The following is a 21,873-nucleotide window of genomic DNA, read 5'->3' as shown; positions in this document are numbered from 1 at the left end:
TGTGGTGTCTATAGTGATTTTTCCTTTCTTGTTTCTGATTCTGTGTATGTGTATAGACTCTCTTTTTTTCTTGATAAGTCTGGCTCAATGTTTATCTATTTTATTTATTTCTTGAAGAACGAGCTCTTGCTTTCATTAATTCTTTCTATTGTTTTATTCTTCTCAATTTTATTTATTTCTGCTCTAATCTTTATTATGTCCCTCCTTCTGCTGACTTTGGGCCTCATTTATTCTTCTTTTTCTAGTTTCATTAATTATGAGTTTAAACTGCTTATTGGGATTGTTCTTTCCTGAAGTAGGCCTGTATTGCAATATACTTTCCTCTTAGCATGGCCTTTGCTGCATCCCACAGATTTTACAGTGTAGAATTATTGTTTTCATTTGTCTCCATATATTGCTTGATCTCTGTTTTTATTTGGTCATTGATCCATTGGTTATTTAGGAGCATGTTGTGAAGCCTCCATTTGTTTGTGGGATTTTTCACTTTCTTTGCATGATTTATTTCTAGTTTCATACCTTTGTGGTCTGAGAAATTGGTTGGTACAATTTTAATCATTTTTAATTTACTGTGGCTCTTTTTGTGGTCAATATATGATCTATTCTTGAAAATGTTCCATGTGCACTTGAGAAGAATGTGTAGTCTGCTGCTTTTGGGTGTAGAGTTCTGTAGATGTCTGTTAGGTCCATCTATTCTATTGTGTTGTTCAGTGCCTCTGTCTCCTTACTTATTTTCTGTCTGGTTGATGTGTCCTTCAGAATGAGTGGAGTGTTGAAGTCTCCTAGAATGAATGCATTGCATTCTATTTCCCTTTTTAATTCTGTTAGTATTTGTTTCACATATGTAGGTGCTCCTGTGTTGTGTGGATACATATTTATAATGGTTATATCTTCATGTTGGATTGACCCCTTTATCATTATGTAATGTCCTTCTTTGTCTCTTGTGACTTTCTTTGTTTTGAAGTGTTTCTTTATCTATTGTGACTTTCTTTGTTTTGTCTGATACAAGTACTTCAACTCCTGCTTTTTTCTCCCTATTTCTTGCATGAAATATCTTTTTCCATCCCTTCACTTTTAGTCTGCATATGTCTTTGGGTTTAAACTGCATCTCTCATAGGCAGCATATAGATGGGTCCTGTTTTTTTATCCATTCAGTGACTCTGTGTCTTTTAATTGGTGCATTCAGTCCATTTACATTGAGGGTGATTATCAATAGGTATGTACTTATTGCCATTGCAGGCTTTAGATTCGTGGTTACCAAAGGTTCAAGGTTAACTTCCTTACTATTTTGGAGTCTAACTTAACTCACTTAATATGCTATTACAAACACAATCTAAAGGTTCTTTTTTTGCTTTCTTCTCCTTTTTCTTCCTCCTCCATTCTTTATATATTAGGTATCATATCCTGTACTCTTTGTCTATCCCTTGATTGACTTTGGGGATAGTTAATTTAATTTTGCATTTGCTTAGTAATTATCTGTTCTACTTTCTTTACTGTGGTTTTATTACCTCTGTTGACAGCTATTAAACCTTAGGAACACTTCCATCTATAGCAGTCCCTCCAAAATACACTATCGAGATGGTTTGTGGGAGGTAAATTAGACACATCAAGTAGACAACCCAAAGAAATAAGGGACATCCAGACTGGCAAGGAAGAAGTTAAACTGTCACTGTTCACAGGTGACATGATATTGCACATAAAAACCAAAAGAATACACTCCAAAACTAGTAGATCTAATATCTGGATTGAGCAAAGTTGCAGGATACCAAATTAATACACAGAAATCTGTTGCATCCCTATACACCAATGATGAACTTGCAGAAAGAGAAATCAGAAAAACAATTCCATTCACAATTGCATCAAAAAGAATAAAATACCTAGGAAAAAAACCTAACCAAGGAAGTAAAAGACCTATACTCTGAAAACTACAAGACACTTATGAGAGAAATTAAAAATGATACCAATAAATGGAAACACATCCTGTGCTCATGGATAGAAAGAACTAATATTGTTAAAATGGTCATCATGCCTAAAGTAATCTACAGATTCAATGCAATTCCTATCAAAATACCAACAGCATTCTTCAATGAACTAGAGCAAATAGTTCTAAAATTCATATGGAACCACAAAATACCCCGAATAGCCAAAGCAATCCTGAGAAGGAAGAATAAAGATGGGGGATTACACTCCCTGACTTCAAGCTCTATTACAAAAGTAATCAAGACAATTTGGTACTGGCACAAGAGCAGAGGCACAGACCAATGGAAAGGACTGGAGAGCCCTGATATAAACCCAACCATATATGTCAATTATTATATAATAAGGGAGCTATGTACATACAATGGGGAAATGACAGCCTCTTCAACAACTGGTGTTAGCAAAACTGGTCAGCTACATGCAAGAAAATGAAACTGGATTATTGTTTAACCCCATACACAAAAGTAAGCTCAAAATGGATCAAAGACCTGAATGTAAGTCATGAAACCATAAAACTCTTAGAAGACAACATGGGCAAAAATATCCTGAATATAAGCATGAGCAACTTCTTCCTGAACGCATCTCCTCAATCAAGGGAAACAAAAGCAAAAATGAACTCATGTGAGTACATCAAACTAAAAACTTCTGTACAGCAAAGAACACCATCAACAGAACAAAAAAGCATCCTACAGTATAGGAGAATATATTTGTAAATGACATATCCAACAAGGGATTAACATCCAAAATATAAGAAGAACTCACATGCCTCAACACTGAAAAAGAAATAACCTGATTAAAATATGGGCAGAGGATATGAAGAGACAAGTCTCCAAAGAAGAAATTAAGATGGCCAACAGGCACATGAAAAGATGCTCCACATCACTAATCATCAGGGAAATGCAAATTAAAACCACAGTGAAATATCACCTCACGCCAGTAAGGATGGCCAGCATGGAAAAGACTAAACAACAAATGCTGGTGAGGATGCAGAGAAAGGGGAACCCTCCTACACTGCTGGTGGGAATGTAAGCTAGTTCAACCATTGTGGAAAGCAATAAGGAGGTTCCTCAAAACACTAAAAATAGAAATACCATTTGACCTGGGAACCCCACTCCTTGGAATTTACCCAAAGAATACAAGTTCTCAGATTTAAAAAGACATATGCACCCCTATGTTTATCGCAGCACTATTTACAATAGCCAAGATATGGAAGCAACCTTAAGTGTCCTTCAGTAGATGAATGGATAAAGAAGAGGTGGCACATATACACAATGGAATATTATTCAGCCGTAAGAAGAAAACAAATCCTACCATTTACAACAGCATGGATGGAGCTAGAGGGTATTATGCTCAGTGAAATAAGCCAGGTGGAGAAAGACAAGTGCCAAATGATTTCCCTCATTTCTGGAGTATAACAACGAAGCAAAACTGAAGGAACAAAATAGCAGCAGAATCAGAGACTCCAAGAAGTCACTAGTGGTTACCAGAGGAGAGGGGTGTGGGTGAGCTGGTGGGGAGGGAGGGAGGGAGAAGGGGATGGAGGGGTATTATGCTTAGTATACATGTGGTGGGGACCATGGGGAAAACACTGTAGCACAGAGAAGGTAAATAGTGATCTGTGACACCTTGCTGCACTGATGGACAGTGACTGCATTGCGGTATGGGTGGAGACTTGATAATATGGGTAACTGTAGTAGCCACATTGTTTTTCATGTGAAACCTTCATAAGAGTGTATATCAATAATACCTTAATAAAAAATTAAAAGAAAGTGAAGGAAAGTACAGGAGAATCAAAACAGCAGAGGTAAGAGAAGGTAATGGGAGAGACTTGTGGACTCTGATAAGGCTTGATGTCTCACACACCTATGAATGAAAATCTCAGGTTATGGTCATTTCAATCACCATCTATTAGGTTCCATAATTCAAGCTTTGGAAGCATGTGGGGGACAAACTGGAATGACATTGTGGTATAATGAGTCGAAAGACGTATTTGGCCATTCAGATGACCAAATATATATTTCCCAGGTATATTTGGTCTTATCCACAGTTTCTGAAAACACTGCAGAGTCTTAAAAGTGAAATGGGTGTTTTGTCATATTAATGAGAGACTTTTGGACCCTGCCAAAGGCAGGAGCTGGAGGTTGAACCAGCCAATGGCCAATGATTTAGTCAGTCATGACTATGCAATGAAGCCCTCACAAAACCCCCTGAGAAGAGCTTACTGCTTTCTGCTCTCTTGGATTCTTCTTCTCTATCAGAGAGAGAGCTTCAATGTTTAGGGAACCAGAGTGCACCCACGTGCCACCAAGCCAGGCCCCCAACTCCACGGGCATAGAAAGTCCTTTATCTGGGACCTTGCCCTGTGTATCTCTTCATCTGACTGTTAACTTGTATCCTTTGTTAAACTGGTAAACATAAGTGTTTTCCTGAGTTCTGTTAGCCACTCTAGCAAATTAATCAAACTTACGGGGGAAGTCATTGGAACCTCCAATCTGTAGCCAGTACATCAGAAGCACAGATTAACTGCCTGGGGCTTGCAACCAGCATCTGGAGTTGCGGGCGGAGGGCAGTCTTGTAGGACGGAGCCCTTAACCTGGGGAATCTGAGGCTGTCTCTGGGCAGATAGCATCAGAATTGAGTTCTTGGACACCCTGCTGTTCAAGAACTGCTTGGTGTTACGTGTGCATCCACCCCCTCCACCTGATTGGAATCAGGTCTGGGAACCTGAAAGGAGTTAAGCACGACCTCACCGATAACCCTCCAGTTATCTCTGGTATATGCATGGACAAGTGTTCTGAAGGCCCAGTCATCCATTTGTCATCCCCGCCCAGAACCTCTCTGCCATGCAGCTGAGGAGAACACATGTGCACTTACTCTACAAAGTTTATTCACCTTTTGAATCCTGGTGGAAGATACCAAACAAGCCCTGAATTTCCCCAGACCTTTGCCCCGTGGGGAGATTGCCAGCTAGGGAAGAACACTGCACAGCAGCCTGGTTTAAGCAGGGGTTTTTGTACTGGCCTGCTCTAGCCCTCTAATTCCTCCACACCAGTGCTTAAGTGCTTGGGGACCCCCACATGAGAGCTCACCTACTTCCCATGCACCAGGAGATGCCATAGTCCTGGCCCCAAAGAGCACTTGGGAAGGAGCACAGGGACAGCTTCATTCCCCATTAAACAGGGAACATGATCTGAGTCCTAAATCACAGACTTTGGAAGCAGCATTAGCCTACACTTGAGAGCTTAGGACAGTGTGTGGATAAAATGAGAGTTCCTGTGGCCAGGATTCTCACCTGGCTGTGGTTGACTAGCTCACTGCACACCTGTGGGCAATACATGGCTGTTGACTCTATAAAAAGAGCTCCACCCAGTGCTCTGGGCACAACACGGTGGCAGGGCTGCAAGGCTGCAGGAGGGCAGAGCAGAGGCTGGAGTGGTGGCAGCGCCGAGGACAGAGGCCCAGAGGATGGCTGTGCCAGACGACTGTGCAGAGAGGCCTGGAGGATGGCTGTGCGGACAGAGGGGCCCAGAGGACAGCTGTGTGGGATGGCTGTGTGGGCAAAGGGTCCCAGAGGCAGAGACTGGCTTGCTGCATGCAGACTCGCTCTGAGTGAATGGGATTCTAGTGACTGACCTGCCACCTGGAAATAAAGTTGGGTCTAACCCTTTCACCCCAAGAACATTTTGCTGTCATTTTCTTTGGTCCCATTGAATCCATAGTGAACTTGCCTGGGGCTGAAACCCATTGGCATGACACAGTGTCATCCTGCCCTTTCCTTCTGTCCAGAACATTGAGAAATCAAGATAATACCTACAAGCCATGAAAGTCTTATAGATTCATAAATGTTTTCAGTGAAGTCACCAAGCACCTGCTTTTAAAGTTTGCCCCATATTTTCATGACTGTATAAATGGCCGTTCTACCCAGGTACCTGAATGTAACTGTCATTTATGACATTCATGTGCCCTCTGTGCTAATGGGATCAGTTTTTGTCATTTGAGTTTTAAAAGGTCTTCGGATACTTGGGGAGGTAGTAGAGCTCAGTGGTTCTGAGTACAAGTTTTGAGTCTCTGTTTCCAACTTTTTCAGGTGTACACCTGAAAGTGGAATTCTGGATCATATGGTAATTCTACGTTTAATTTTTTACCAACATATTGTTTTCCACTGTAACTGATGACTGTGGTTTTAAGTTCAGACTTTCTAGTACAGCAGAAAGAAAAAGAAACAAAGCAACTGCAAATAGAACCAACCCTCCCTTGTGCAGCCACATATATACACACCCTGGATAAAAACTGAACAAAACACCATCCCTCCTGCTGAAATGAGAGTATTACTTTTTTAATAATTTAAAGTTTGTTTTAAGTAGTGATTAAAACCTCAAATGTATGGTCTTCACAAGCTCTGGATGTCCATTAAGTGGTCCCAGGTGCCGAATCCTTGAGAAATGCTGAGTAAACACTGAACAAATATGTATCCAACGAATTTGCTGCCTCCTCCAGGAACTTCCCCAACCCCCTGACTCAGTGGCTTCTTTCTGTCCCCTGAGCTCCAAAGGTGCTGTTAATCTTCCACACTAAATACATCTGACCTCCTCACACTTAGGCGCTCCCCGAGTCTAGACCGTGAGCCCTGGAGGGCAGATTGCATCCCACCTGTCAGTGTCTCCAGGTGGGCCTGTGATGTTCTAGGGTTTTGTGTAGGTTGTGGGTCAGACTGCATCTGGGCCAGATTCAGTACTCCATGTCAGCCTGGCCAAGGGCAGTGGACACACAGTTCCCACTGGCTCACTTCTGAGATGCCCCCAGACCTCCAGCCCAGGATCCTCTCTTCTCCTTGGCTTGCTGTTCCCACCTTCTTCCACCCAGGGCCCTCTGTGTGGAGCAGGCCCAAGGAGCAGATGAATGTCTGTTAATGCTGCCTCTCAACGAGGTCCATGTTATGCTGGGTTGAGTTCAACATTAGTTTACTGTGTATGTGCATACACTGTACTGGAGCAAATATTTTTAAAATCTATAACTTAGAGCACTCTTGACTCAGATTGGCCTGTCACAACAGCTAACTAATTTTACTGGTAGCTTCCCCCACAATTAAAGGAGCTAAATTTTTCTCATAGCAGTCATACATGCTTATCGTTAAAAATTCTGACATACAACTATAAAGAAGAAAGTGAAAAGCAACTGAATTTCACCACCAGCCTAAATATTATTAATATTTAATGTATTATCCTCTCATATAAATATTTATAAAAATGGGCATAGTTTATATGTTTACAGGTAGGGTTTCACTTAGCAGCACATGACGACATCTACTTCATCATATTCAAATGGCTCGATAACATCCCCTAGGTGGGTGCGCCATAATATATTCAGCCAGATTCCTATACGGAGACCTGGCTTGTTTTCAATTTCTTACTAATGTAAGTAATACTCTGGATCCTGGATTATTTATATTGACTGAATTTAATATGTGATTTGTATTTTATCCACAAGGGGGAAGCAGGTTACTGTGAGAAAACAAGCTAAGTGGTTAAAAAAGCAAAAAACAACTAGAAAGGTCTTTGGCATACATAAACTTACCCTAACCTCGTAAGCTAGGTGTTAGTATTTTCTCCATTTTATGGATAAACAAACTGGGGATGGGAGAGTAAGTGACACGTACAGATTCTCACAGACCAGTGAGTGCCAAGGGGTATTCAAAGCTGTCTTCTTACTATACACAGCTGACTCTTCATTGTGCTGGCCTTCCAAAACTGACCTCACAGCATTCGCCCTATATTCAGTTCAGTTCTAGGCACTGTGCTGGGAAATTATACAGAAATAAATAAGAGGAACCGTGCACCTCAGTGGTTATTATCAGGTTTGAGGACAGATTCACACATAAATAACTATAAGAGTAATGCCCAACAGAATGGAGAGAGCCCAGGAAAGCAGGAAAGTCACTTTGCTGTGAGGCTGGGCATGCTTTTATTAAAGAGGTGTGATAACAGGAAGAGCTAAGGTTTATTAGCATCTACTCTGTAAGAGGCACTATGTTAAGTGGTTTACATGCACGATCTCATTAAAAGTTCTCCATAAATGTGGAAGATATTATATCCTTCTCACAGGGAAGAAAACTGATGGTCAGAAAGGTTAAGAAACTGGCTACTTGCGGCAGAACACTGGAACCCACATCCTTAAGCTCTATTTGGCAGGACTTAGAAGAGATGATAGACCTTCAACAGGCAGAGATCAGAGAGACACTTCTAGGAAAGGAAACAAGAAAAAAAGTCTTGGAGGCAGGAAACACAGTTACATTTGGGAGCAAGGGGTGTGAAAGATGAGGAATCTGGAGACAGAAACTACAGGGAGAAAACTGAGAAGTCGGTGAGTAACAAGCCAAAGAGATCCTACCGTATTCTGTATCCGGAGAGGAACCGGAAAGAAACCACTAGAACGAGTGGAGCCACAATCTGAATCCAGGTTCTCTGCTGCCAAAGCCAGGGTTCTCTTGTGATATTTTTAATGCTTCCCAGTTTCTTACTTGGTACTTGAGCCCACAACACAGAAATAAGGTTCCTTTGTTTGACTGAGCTGGCCAAGCAGATGTGCTCCAGTGGATGAGTCTGGGCTCCTGGTCATCTTCCCGGTCCTGTCCATCCTGACCCACAGCCATGATGAGAGGCCAGACCCTGTATGGGAGACTAGGTCCTCTGTCACCTGTGCTTCATGAAGATTAATTTGGTGCCTTGCATTAGGATACAAGGAGACTAGTCAGGGATTGTTAAAATAATCCTACCCAAGAGAACTATGATTAAGGTTTCAGTGTTTGGGCAACTGGGAGAATGTAAGTGTGCATACCAGGAGAGGGGCTGCGGGAGGGAAGAGATGAGGTCGCTTTCCTTACATGGATTGAGAGACTGAGGGGACCTCTAGGTGGAGATGTTCAGTGGGGACTTATTAAGTAGGAAGCTGGTGATTTAGATGTGGTACCTGAGAATCAAGAAATGACCTTGGGAGCTTGCCAGGGAGACTCTATACTTAGATTTAGCAGGAGATGTTCATATCCTGATAACCTGTAATTCTGCTGCCAGATTTCTGTTGTAGAGAAATACAATCACATGTGTGCAAGAAGGTGAGTGAAGGACGCTCACAGCAGTACTGTTTGCAAGCAGTGAAGGCTGGATGAGGGGAGGAGCAAGTAAATAAACCGTAGAACAGCCGAATTGTGCAATGGTCAACAATTAAGTAGATTAAAAATACTAGCTTGGACAGATCTCCAAAACATACAACACATGAGAAAAGCAAGTTGCACGATAATAAAGCATAATAATGCTTTAAAAAAAGAAGAAAAGCCAAACCAAAAAATGCTGTCACATATGTGTTTTAAAGAATGTGTGTGTGCACAGACAAGATGCTGGAAGGATAAACATATTGCTAGTCATGAAGGATAAACATACTGCTAGTTGTGACAAAAATGGGGAACAGTAGGGTGAAACAAATTTTAGCCTTAGTTGTCAAGTTCTAATTTTACATTTGGGAGCAATCATATACTACTTATGGCAATAAAAATACTCAAACTACATTAGAGAATAAATAGATTCGATGGAATAAGAGAGAGTGGAAGAGACAGGGTCATATTCCAAGATTCTGGGTAGGGCAGTATTACTGGAACACTGGGAGAAGTTTCTGGAAGTGCAAGGTGGAGGGACGATGCACTCTACTCACCAACTCTGCAGAGGTGGCCAGCAGGATGAGCCTTGTGAGCACAGCCAGTTTTCAACACCTTTCAATTACAGCCACCAGCTCCTGTGTCCTTGAAAGGTCACCATGTCCCACCACTTGCCTGGGAATGAAATGGTGTTTGTTCTGCTCTTTTCTGAGTTGTAAATATCCTAAGACTTTTCATCCAATTCTTGCTTTTGGACATGCCCTCCTTTTCCCAGAAACTCCACAGCATTCTTGTTCTCATTCCAATTTTTCAAGCTGCCTATGAAATGTACTTCTTCCCATTCCAGCCCCAGAAAATGCCTGCCCCCCATTCATTCAAAAATATTCTCACTCCAGGTCACTTTTAGAAACATTGCTGTGGGGGGCCACTTATGAAATTTCTCACAGGACACCCTGCATAGATGAAGCTAATGCTGGTCGAGCACATAGAGGTGCCAGGCACAGGGCTTAACCTCATAGAAAGTATCCCATTTAATCCTTCCAAAGTCCTAGTAGGTGAGTACTATTATTACTCTGATTTCACAGCTGAGGCTTGGTGTGTGGGGGTTGAGTGTATCTCACTGTGTGGGTTTGTCCTAAGGGATTGGATTGTGTGGGGTGGGCATTGGGGCTGTGTGAGGCACCAAGCTAGGGAACTTCTCCAGTGCTCAGGGAGGGTTCAGCTTGACAAGTGTCTTTATGGCATTGTTTCAGTTGATTTCACCACAGTGCTCTAATAATGGGGGTCATTATGGAAAACAATGAGATGAATCAAGCCTTAATTCCCTTAAAGTGGCAACCATTAGGTCAAGGGCTTCTAGGGACCATTAACCCACTTTGCAGCCTTGAACAAGTCTGCAAGAGGGTGGAGGAAGACAGAGTGCATGCTCTCTGTGGCTTCTTTTGGCCCAGCTAGTTAAGAATCACAGCTTCCTAGTAGCTGCTCCTCCCAGTCTGGAAACCCTTGGCCAGGCACCCCTGCTCTCCATGCTGGCCCCTTCTATGAGATAAGGCTCAGCTGCAGAGGAGCCAGTCTCCTGGGGTCAGTAAACAGGCTGTTTATAGCCCTAAGCAGTCACGGGGCAGGAACAAACAGGCTGGGAGGTCATACTCCTCTGAATGCTGAGATTTCTTATAAACATTGTCCCAGTGAGCCTTCTGGGATACGATGACAGCTCTGGGCCTGATGCCCTTGCTGAGCGGAGTGCCAGGCTCCCCTCCCCACCCCCGCCCCCACTGCCACCATTGCCACCTCGCTGCCTTCTCCTGTCTCCCCACCTGTGGCTCTTCTCTTTCTTTTTCCTCTCCTGTCCCCTCCTATCACTCCTTTCCTTCCTTGTGTAATGGAAAGAAGATACATTTTCACAATAACACACCTGATAACTTTGGGCAGGTAATTCTTGCCCTTGTAAAATGGGGATAATGGTGCTCTCCTTGCAGGATATATAGGACGGTGTTTGGCACCCACAATGGGTATTTAAAACACGCCTGTCTTTCCCTTTGTCCCCTCCACCCCGTACTTTCCCCTTAATCCCAGCCCCTGCCCTTTTCCCTGTTCTCCTGCTTCTGTCCTGACCACACCTCCACCCTGTGCACTTCCACCCACTCCGACTGAGTTTCTACTGCCTGGGTGGCTGCAGGAGGAAACCAGGCTTAGCCCTGAAGAGGCCTGACCACTGTGGGGCCAGCCTAGCCAGGCCAGCCTTGGCACTGTCCCACAAGGCCACACCTTAGGTTTCTTTGCTTTTAGTAAACAACCCATAGGATTTAGGGGTGGAGGGAGTATGTAGAATGGGAAGGCCAGGACAGTTTAACCAAGACAGTTAAGCCTTGCCCTTAGTCTGGCTCTTCCAGTGGCTTCATGTCCAGGGGTCATTGTGTGAATTGCTCTGTGACTTTGGGCAAGTGCCCTCTCCTCTCTGGGCTGTGGTGCAAAGAGGTCAGGCCCTGGAGCTAACTGTCTGAAATGGAACCCCATTTCTGTCACTGACTAGTTTGGGTTATTAACCTCTCTATGCTTGTTTCCACAATTTTAAAATGAATTTATACTATACATACTTTTGGGGTTGTCATGAGGAATAAACCAGTTAGTCCATTTAAATCCCTTAGAACAGTAGGCACTCAGTTAATCTCAGTTATTATATGTAAATGAATATTCTGCAGTTTATTCTAAAGTCCTGAAACCTCACCTTCCTCCTCTTTGTTGACTTCTGGATAAGAACCGGTCACAATCTTGTACACAATGACTTGACTGTCCCAGGGAGACCCTAATAGACTGGTCCAAGGCTTCCAAAGGCAGATGGAGCCTTCAGAGTTCATCTGGCCCAACTTCTCATGAGTGGAAAGACCTGGGAGGATCAGAGAGACTGCAGACTGGTCGGCTCAGGCCTAGCTCAGGACTGCTTTGTCCGGGCGCCCACTCCACAGCTGGGCTACTTAGGGTCATCCCTGACATCATTCATAAGGGTGACCATGAAATGAGCAGGAACTATACCCCAAGCACGGCACCAAATGTTTTCACATGCATTATCTCAGCCCATATAAATCCACTCCTAACAGAGCAGGGAAGAGGCCTTGGCCAGGGTGAAACCACTAGAACGAGTGGAGCCACGATCTGAATCCAGGTTCTCTGCTGCCAAAGCCAGGGTTCTCTTGTGATATTTTTAATGCTTCCCAGTGCCTTACTTGGTACTTGAGCCCACAACACAGAAATAAGGTTCCTTTGTTTGACTGAGCTGGCCAAGCAGATGTGCTCCAGTGGATGAGTCTGGGCTCCTGGTCATCTTCCCGGTCCTGTCCATCCTGACCCACAGCCATGATGAGAGGCCAGACCCTGTATGGGAGACTAGGTCCTCTTCTTCAGAGGCCCGACCCTGGTGCTGTCAGCCTCACTGTCAGGGAGAAGCAGGAACTGAATATAAGCAGAGCAGGAAGGCTTAGAGCCTGGAATGAAGTTCATGGGCCTGACTTGCTCGAAACCTAACTTGGATGGGAGGGTCACGAACAGACGGAGGAGAAGCAAGAAAGAGGTAATCTGAAAAAGAACTTCTTCCTCTCAAAGAACATAAAGTTGATAGTTGATACGAACTTGTCAATGTAATGCAGTATAAGAACATAGGATTCATTTTATACAGTGTACCTTTCCATGTGGGCAGGAACCCATATTATGTTCACTGCAATATACTCAGTGCCCAACACAGAGCCTATTTATAGTCAGTGTTCAATAAATAAATGAAAAAAGGATGAAAATATGAATGAATAGAAGGAAATCTGGGTCAGAAAACCTGCATTTCTTGAACCAGTGTAATATACATTTGAAACCAATATAAGACTGTATATCAATGATAGTTCAGTGGAAAGAAAAAAAAGAAAGTAAGAAAACCTGCATTTCAGCATTTAGCTCCATGGCTCACTGTGACTGTTGGGCAAGTCGTTTTGCTCCACGAGCCTCAGTTTTACTAAAATAGATACCATGGTCATTCCAACTTCACAGGGCTTTGAAATCATAGAATCCAGGGGTGCTGTCAGCTGCTTAAATACTGAATGATGAGCTGACAATTGTACCACTCCAGAATACCATAGATCACTGGGTTTAGTGACCTGTTCAAGGGGTGGTTCTAGGAATGGGGATTAGATTTGAAAGAGACTGTAAAGCTGCTCAGAGAAATGTACATCTAGGAGGGTGCAATAAACCAGGTGTGCATCAGCAAGTCTGTCTCCTCTAGGGATTCTTCAGCTTTGCCAATCAGGGGCTCAGTTAGCATTAGCTGGAGTGCAAATGGACTTAAGCCTGAAGTGACTATAGGTCATCTAGTCTACATTCCTCCCCCACCTTGCACAAGTAAGAAGACCCCTGTGAGGAGGTTAAGGGCCAGGTATCTAGTCTCAACTCAAAGCTGCTTGTCCTGCACCGCATTCAGAAGGGAGGGTATGCCAAGTGTGGGTTTTAAGAGAAGCGGAGTGGGCCACAGAAATCAGAGCAATGTCTGTGTAGCAACAGTTTAAAAAGGACTTCAAAATAGGAGCTGTCTTGATAAAGAGGAGTAACAGTTTGGAAAGAATTCCTTACACCTGTATGGATTAGGCTTCAAAGCTATTTCACATGGAATACCTTCTTAAGGGGGTACTGCTTTGGTGGAGTGTTATTTGGGGGGTGGGGGGCATCAGCAAGCCCACTTTCATCATCCAGCCCAGTCAGGTGCAGGCTCTATGACCTCGGGCATATCCTCTCTCTGGTCCTCAAAATCATCATTTGAAGCATGAGGACGATAGTGCTCACCCAACAGAGCTGATCCTCGGGGACCAATTTTGGTAATGGGTGTGGAGGGAGGTGGTTAGAGAGCCATCCATATAAGGCTGTATGGACGGGCACCACAGCAAGGCGGTCACAGGTGAGGAGCTTGGATGACACCTGCATTCAAGCCCCTGTTCCATCAATCACCAGGTATGAACAGACCATTTTCTTAGCCTCTCTGTGCCTCAGTTTCCTCATCCATAAAACAGATGCAATGGGAATTGAATATGATAATGCATTTAGAGTATTCAGCACAGTCTGGCACATACTAAGCATGCAACATACTGCTAGTTATTATTACTAGTTGAGCATGAGGGATTTTCTCATTTTTCTCATTTAGCCCTCACAATAATCCTATGAGGTAAGATTATTACTAGGGTTTTTTTAAAATTATTAAGGTATCATTAATAATGAAGGTTTCACAAGAAAAACAATGTGGCTATTACATTCACCCTTATTATTGAGTCCCTCCTCATACCCTATTGCAGTCACTGTCCATCAGTGTAGTAAGATGCCACAGAGATTATTAGGGTTTTTATTAGTCTCATCTTGCAGATGGGGAAACTAAAACCTGAAGAGAATAATTGCTTACCCAAGATTAGGAGCTAATTAAAATATAGAAAAGCCAGAACTAGAACCCGAATGCCTGACAATGATACCGGACAGGCAAAGATCAGAATTAGGGCTCAGGGCAGACAGCAGTGGGAATGTCTGCAGGGGGGTCCAAGGACCACACTTTGAGAATCGACGAACTAGATCATCCCCAAGGACCTGTCTGGGCCGACTGATAATCTCTATGGACTAAGAGGCCAAAGCCTTGTAAAGTAGGACAAGAACTGACGCTGACGCAGATGTCCTGCAGCATTCCGGAACTCAGTGTGAGGACCAAGTTATTTTGCGTGGACCACAGTCCCCTTAAGGAAAAGAACTTTATGTCCAGAGTTCAGTCAGGCTTTGAGCTGTAGAATCAGCTCACCCAGATCCTTCTCCCTGGCCCATTTCTCACCCTCACGGGCACTTCACTACCTGAAGGGAACAGATACAACTTTCTGAGCCTACCAGAAATGTTCCCTATGGAGGGTGGCGATGGGGAGGATTGTCCCCAATAAAGACTTAAGGGACGCTTCCAAATTGGTCTGCCCCCCACCTTTCCTTTTCTTGTTAGGTTATCAATTCTTAAACAACTATTTATTAAATACCCTCTGTGTGCACAGTTCTCTGCTAGAGGCTGGAGGTAAAGCAGAGAGACAGACATGAGATATGAGACAGACGTGGTTTCTGCCCTCATATTGCTTACATTCTACCTGGCAGGAGAATGAGATAAACCATAAAGAGGTAAATAAATGAATGAGGCCCCTTAAAATTGTGAAAAATAATAAGAGAACAACAAAACAAAGTGATAGAGGGAGGAGGCTTCTGTCTACTATCCTCAGGATAAAGTCCAAGGTCGTCAAAGCCATCTCCATCTGTCCTTGTTTACCTCTCCAGACGTATCTGGTCACTTTTCACCTTGAACTCTCTGCTTCAGCCACGAAGAACACGGATCACCAGCAGTGGGCGGAGCCGGTCAGGCTTTGGTCTGGTGGTTCCCTCCTGCCCATCACCCGTGACAGCGTCCCCTCCTCCTCCTTCCCGCTTGTTAGTCATTTCCACATGGACGCCTGCCCGCGGCTGCCGGGCGTGGATAGGGGACGTTGTCTGCACTCCACTTTCCCCCGTGAGACGTGAGAGCACCCGTGTCCCTGCACTGCGCGCCTACTGTCATTCCCCCAGCGGACCGTGAGTTTTTTGAGGGTACAAATCGTATGTTTGCTCTGAGTCACTGAATCCTTAGCAGTTGTCACAGTTCATAGTAGTATCAATAAAGACTTGTTGCTCACTAAGCACTTTAGTAAATTTAAGAGCTCATTAATCTGAGGCGAAGGTATTGACAAGACTTGACTTTGGAAACAAAGAATGAATGGGAAGGGGAAAAAAACAATTCCTTAGTCCATGCTGGAGTTCATATTCCAGCATCTTTCTGCTCCAACACTCTACCAGAGCTTCCTAGAAGACTTAGTGAGCAGACAGAGCCAAAATTATTGACCCCATTGAACATCTGGGGAGGGTCATGCACCAGAGGGCTGATTCTACTTTGGCTCAGGTTGCCCAGCCAGGTAGGGAGTGTCTGACCAAGGTTAGGGCCCCAGAGATGTCAGGCTCTTCTTGCATGGCATGTGTAGGGGGAGTGGTAATGTGCAGGCTCTGAACTAAGTGTCCTCCCTCACTTAAGATCAAAATAAGCCTTTGAGAGTGATAGTAGCTACAAAGGGGGAGACATGATTTACCCACAGCGTGCCCTCACCCTGCAAGCCCGACCCAACTGGGCAGATAAACCCCTCCATTTTTCCTTGGGGACTCCTCTCCTGGGGTCAGTTCATGAGAAACTGCACACTCACAGACTGACTGGGATAAATAAAACCTCAGAATTCAAATTTCCCCATTGCAGTCAGGGGAAGTCCAAGGCTCAGAGAGCAGGGACTAGTCTATGGCACGTCCTAAGATAGGATCAGGACTCTGATCCAAATGGTCAGTGCAAAACTTTCTCAAGTGTACCTCACAAGTCCCCTTGACAGGAACCTTCTAAATTGGGGAAGGGGTAAGAATGATGTGGACTTGACCTGGCCATTTATACTGGCTGTGATCATGTTGGGAGAAGAGAGGCAAGCAGGATGATAAACTACCCACCCCATCTGGTGGTCCTACAGTTGATTAGTTCCCTCTAGTCCTCATTGTTTTTGTGCATTGTCAATTAACCCACTGGAAGTAGGATGTGGATTGTCCACTGTTTAGTGACTGTTTCTGAAGATTGTTGCTGCTACTCCAACACCATCATCTCCCAGGTGAACAGTAACCTAGAGAGGGTGGATGGTGGATGGAGTGAGCCCGGCAGACACAGGTATGACTCCCTACAACTGAGAAATGGGGAAAAGGGTACTGTTTTGGATTCTAGCAATATGTAAGGACATCAAAGAGAATGGAAGGGATATTTTGACTGAAAGCTTGGAACTGTCTCTCAGCCTGGGACTCTTGCAGGCACCTGTATTTTTGTGGGGCCCTCAGCATCTTGAGCCTTAGCTCTCTGGTGAGAGGGCTGGATGAGACAGAGTACAGGGATTCTTCCCCCTTTCAAAACCCCCTTCAACTAAGAGGCTTTGGAGCAAGTAGGAGTCATTAATTCCATTTCAGGTAAACTCAACCAACCTAGTATTTGCCAGGCCAGGTCCTGTTGAAGTTTAATTGGGAGATCTGCAGAAAACAGTTAACATAGCAGGCCTGAGACTGCTATCCTGAGAAAGATCTGTTTACACCACTGGCCCTTGGTATTTGGAAACTTTGATTTCAGGAGGATTTTTGACATTCCCAGAACTGATAAGAGCAGGTGCTTAAACTGTTTTGTACAAATAATGTAGTTTGTGCTGAACACCTGCTTTCCTTTTGGGGGTCTGGAATTTTGGTGCAGGCTAGGCAGGGATGCCTACATGGCCTGCCCCCAATAAAAGACCTGGGCACTGTCTTGAATTAGCATCTCTGGTAGACAACATTTACATGTGTTGTCAGTTTGTTGCTAGAAGAATTAAGCACATCCTTTGTGACTCAAGTAGGAGAGGACTCTTGGAAACTTGTGATGGGTTTCTTCTAGACTGCGTCCCCTGCGTCTTTTCCTTTTGCTGATACTGCTTCGTAAACTTCACTGTAATAAGTCATAGCATGAGTGTGATAATAGGCTGAGTTCTGTGAGTTCTCTTAGAGAATCACTGAACTTGGAGATAGTCTTGGAGATCTCAGACAAGATAAACCTAGATTTCACAGGGAAATCTTACATCAATTTCTTATGAATCCTATATACCAATCTGATATCAATCTCTTATTAATATATAGCTTAAACCAACACTGTCCCATAGAAATACATCAGTTGTGTATGTAAATTTGTTTTCTAGCAGTCACATCTTAAAATGTAAAAAGAAACAAGTGAAGTTAATCTCAAGAACATATTTCCTTCAACTCAATATGTAAAAATATTAACATTTCAACATGTAATGATATAATGGTATGTTGAGATATTTTTACATTCTTTTTTTTCATACTAGGTCTTCAAAAACCAGTGTGTATTTTACAGTCTGTAGCCCATCTCAATTTGGACTAGCCACATTCCCAGTGCTCAGCAGCCACACCTGGCTAGTAGCTGCCAGGTTGGACAGCACAGGCTTAGTACAGCACATGGGCTCTGGAGACAGGACATCTGGGTCAGAATCCTGGCTCTGCCCCTACCAACTGCAAGATCTTAGGAAAAGTTGCTTCATCTCTCTATGTATTGGTTTCTTCCCCTGTAAAATGGAGATAATAATGTTAGTGGTCTTGTGAGATTGCAGGGATTTTTTCAAAAGGTTAATAAGCCTAAGTCAGTACCTGGTACATTTAGGATGTTGGGTGGATGTTAGCTGTTACTCTTATTATCCAAAAGCTTGTCCCTTGAGATCAACTTGTCTTAACTCCTCATTCTACAGATGAGGAAACTGAGGCCCAGAATTTGGAAGACATTGGTTTCAAAGGCAAAGGCATTAGCCACTTATCTTGATGGACTGCCTGTTTCCTGGCTGGTTTGGAGGTTGGATTTGCCAAATTATTCAGGAAACAGAAGCTCCATGGCCACACCTGGGTTCTGCAATCCCCTCCAGATTGCAAAACAAGGGCACTGTTTGAAGTTGGCACTGAAGTGATGGGGGCTGGGCCTCCCTCCTGTTACCACCAACTGGGCCCTTCACCTAGGCTGGCTGACCCCAGAAGTGAATCCAGTGCTTACTCAGCAATAATAGGGCTGGCTTCCATTGTTACGGCATTTAACCACTCTCCTTATTTATTAATTCATGTTCTATCATGCTTGAAAACACAGAGCATTAGCACTTTTTAAAAAAACTTCCTTTATGTGATCTGTCATCTCTATCACTCACCAGACTGGTAAGAAGTGAGCTCCTAGTACATGCCTCAAAAAAAAGGAGGGTGCAGAGGTACCGGGTGCCCACTTGTCTGGAATGCAGTATAGCGCATTCTCAGGCTGGAAACAAAACTGGCTTATGATTCCTCTACAGCATCTTTATCTTTCCTTTCCCAAAAACCAATCTAAATCATCAACTCTCCTCTGACAAGTGCACTTAGCACAGTTCACATGTTTTGAGTTTTACTAGCAGCTGGTATCAGACCAGATTTGAGGACTCAAACTTATTAGCACATGCTGACCTGAAGCTCTGCTTATCCTATATGCCAAATAGGGTTTCATTTGACATTCTTTTAATAACATATTCATCAAGCATCTACTATGTATTAAGCTCTGTGCAAAGTGCTGGGAATGAGGCCTTTGTGGACCTTATGATTTAGTGTAGAAAACAGAGGAGCAAGAAATGATAATAAAGTACAACAAAAGGTTGATGTAGAAAGTGCCAGGTACTATTGGAACTATAATAAAGCAAGGGGACCTGAACAAAACTCTTTCCTTACTAAGAGAAATTTAAGTTGAGACCTGAAAAAATGGTAGGAGAGAACCAGTTAAAGAGAATGTGGAGTGCTCCAGCCAGAGGGAACAACATAGATAAAACCTGGAGATGAGAGAGAATGGCACGTCAGGAGAACTGAACAAAAGTCCGGCATAGCTGGTGTGGAGAGAATAAGAGGAGTGTGGCAAAAGAGAGGAAGTGGCTGGATTTTGAGGACATTGTCTGAGGCTCTAAGGAATTTGGACTTTAACCTGAGGGCAAAAGGAAACAGGCTGGTGGAGAATAACATCTTTCAAAACACAAATATCCTGGGAACAAATCAACTAAAGTGCTAAAAAGGCTGATGTGAACAGACGTCAGATGGGAAGGACTGTCTTTAATCTCTTTTTCATGCTGTTTCCACCAAGGCTCAGCCCTCCTTTGAAAGTAGTCAGCAGTGTAAGGGGCCTCTTCAGCCCCAGGCCACGCTCCCCACCCTCCCACCCCACTGTCCATGAAATCAGTTTTCCTGAGCTTGGTGCAGTAAGGCCTTCCTTGGATTCTAGAGCCACAGAGATCACCACCGAGAGACTCTCAAAGACCCTTGTTTAACAGATGGACCAACTGCGGCCTGAAGAATAAAAGTAACTTGTCTGTGGCCCCATAGCAGGCCTCAAACCTCTGACTCCTTGTCTCCCCTGAAGACTGCAAAGCAGAACTGGGACTAGGCTGAGGCAGGTCAAGCACATAGGGTGCAAAGTTTAAGAAGGTGCCTACTCTCAGGTGCCAGCTCTGCCTGTGCATGACCTTAAGGTGCGCACTTCCCCTCTCCTAGTCCTGGCCTTATTGGACACACCTTGAGGGCAGGGGTTGTAACATCCAGAAAATTCTCTGACATCTCTCATGGTATTATCATACAAGGCACATATTTTAAGGTTCACTGGATGCCTACTGGTGCTAATAAACAATGGATTTCTGATAAACTGATAGGTATACAGGTATTTGTACCTTTGGGTAAATATGACCTTCAAAAGACAATAGGACAAAGTGAAGAAGGCCCAAGACTAGGATCTAGAGATCTGCATTCTGGTCCCTTCTCTGTCACAGATTTACCATGGGGACTTGAGTAAACTGTTCCCCATTCTAGACTTCAGATAAATACAGTAGTTAAATAAATAACACTTACTGAGCACATAAGCTGTGTCAGCTACTGTTCAAATTCTCTGTGCTTTAACTCTTTTAAAGACTTTTGGCCTTTAAAGTTTCCTTCAGCAGGCGATGGTTTGAGGTAAGGAAGGCTTCAAGGAGAATGTGGGACTTGAGACAGATCTTCCAAATTCCCCCAGGGACAATAATGTCTTAAATCATAGTAAAGGCATGGTATCTCAAAACACTTTTCCATCAAAAGACAGAGAATCACCCACTTGCCTCAGAATCACCTTTGGAACATGTTTGAAGGCAGATGCTCAGCCTCTACCCCTAGAGGCTTTAATGTATGATTTGGAAGTGGAGCCTGGGAATCTGTATTAAAGGCTTCCCAGGTAGCTCTGGTAGTCAGGCCGACTTGGAAAGCTCTGATCTGCATTCCCCTTTCTGAGGACAGGGTCTTATCTAGACAGCCCAGACCTAGAGCTGCTGAGCTGGTCATCAGTATCTTCAAGCAGAGAAACTGATTCGTTGATTGGTTAGTGCAGCAAATATTAAGCACCTGTTGTGCTGTTGACCGAGTACCAGGTGGTGATTATGGTTCCTACTCTCAAGGTCTAGGTCGGTCACTTATTTTACAAGCAAAGTCATTGAGCTAGAACCAGAAGGGCCTTAGAGATCATCAACCAATCCCATCATTGCATGGTTGGGGAAACCAGGACCCAGAAAGGGGAAGCCATATGTTCAAGACTACACAGGGAGCAAATGTATTTTCTGCTCCCAAACCAGCTGAGGTATCCCAGTGTTCTTCCCAGGAGGGGGTGGCCTTCAAAGTCCAGGGCACCCACTCTTTGCTTTTTAAGCACTAAACCTATATAGAATAAATGTCCCTGGAAGTTTCACTTCAGATCCTGCTGGCATTTGAAATCCTCAACATCCCTGCCACAGGGATGGAGGCAGGAGGGAAGGGGGAGCCCCACACCATGAGGTGTTCTGCCGCACCTTCCCGCTGCGCCTCCATCAGGTGGTAGGGCTGTGTTTTAAGTTTAAAAGCCTTTGCCTGGCTGTGATGGGGGGTATTGTACCTGCCTCTGCCTGCACTTCAGAGCCTGAAAGACGAGGGGGTTCACCTCGTGGCTTCACAAGGACCTGGCTCCCTTCTCTCTGCTCAGACTCGCTTATGTCACTGTCGCTGCGAAGGAGGGCAAGTTATTCCCGCCCCTGAAATGTCAGCCACCCTGTGATTGGCTACAAAGACTCCGGCCC

At 44.0% G+C, this 21,873-nt stretch overlaps 1 protein-coding gene across 2 annotated transcripts in view; it reads right to left on the bottom strand.

Annotated features, from left to right (window-relative positions):
• ZNF300 (zinc finger protein 300) overlaps window positions 1-10,064 on the bottom strand; it is a 141,682-nt gene extending 131,618 nt beyond the window's left edge. For both annotated transcript variants that reach the window (XR_012128845.1, XR_012128847.1), the window contains exon 1: window positions 9,676-10,064. The gene's annotated coding sequence lies outside the window, so the exon portion shown is untranslated. The remainder of the gene's footprint in view (window positions 1-9,675) is intronic.
• Between the last annotated feature and the right edge of the window lie 11,809 nt (window positions 10,065-21,873).

This window comes from Manis javanica, chromosome 1, assembly GCF_040802235.1.
Source record: "Manis javanica isolate MJ-LG chromosome 1, MJ_LKY, whole genome shotgun sequence".
Taxonomy (NCBI): Eukaryota; Metazoa; Chordata; class Mammalia; order Pholidota; family Manidae; genus Manis; species Manis javanica.
The sequence above is the reverse complement of the archived record's forward strand: the minus strand, read 5'-3'. Positions and strand labels throughout refer to the sequence as shown.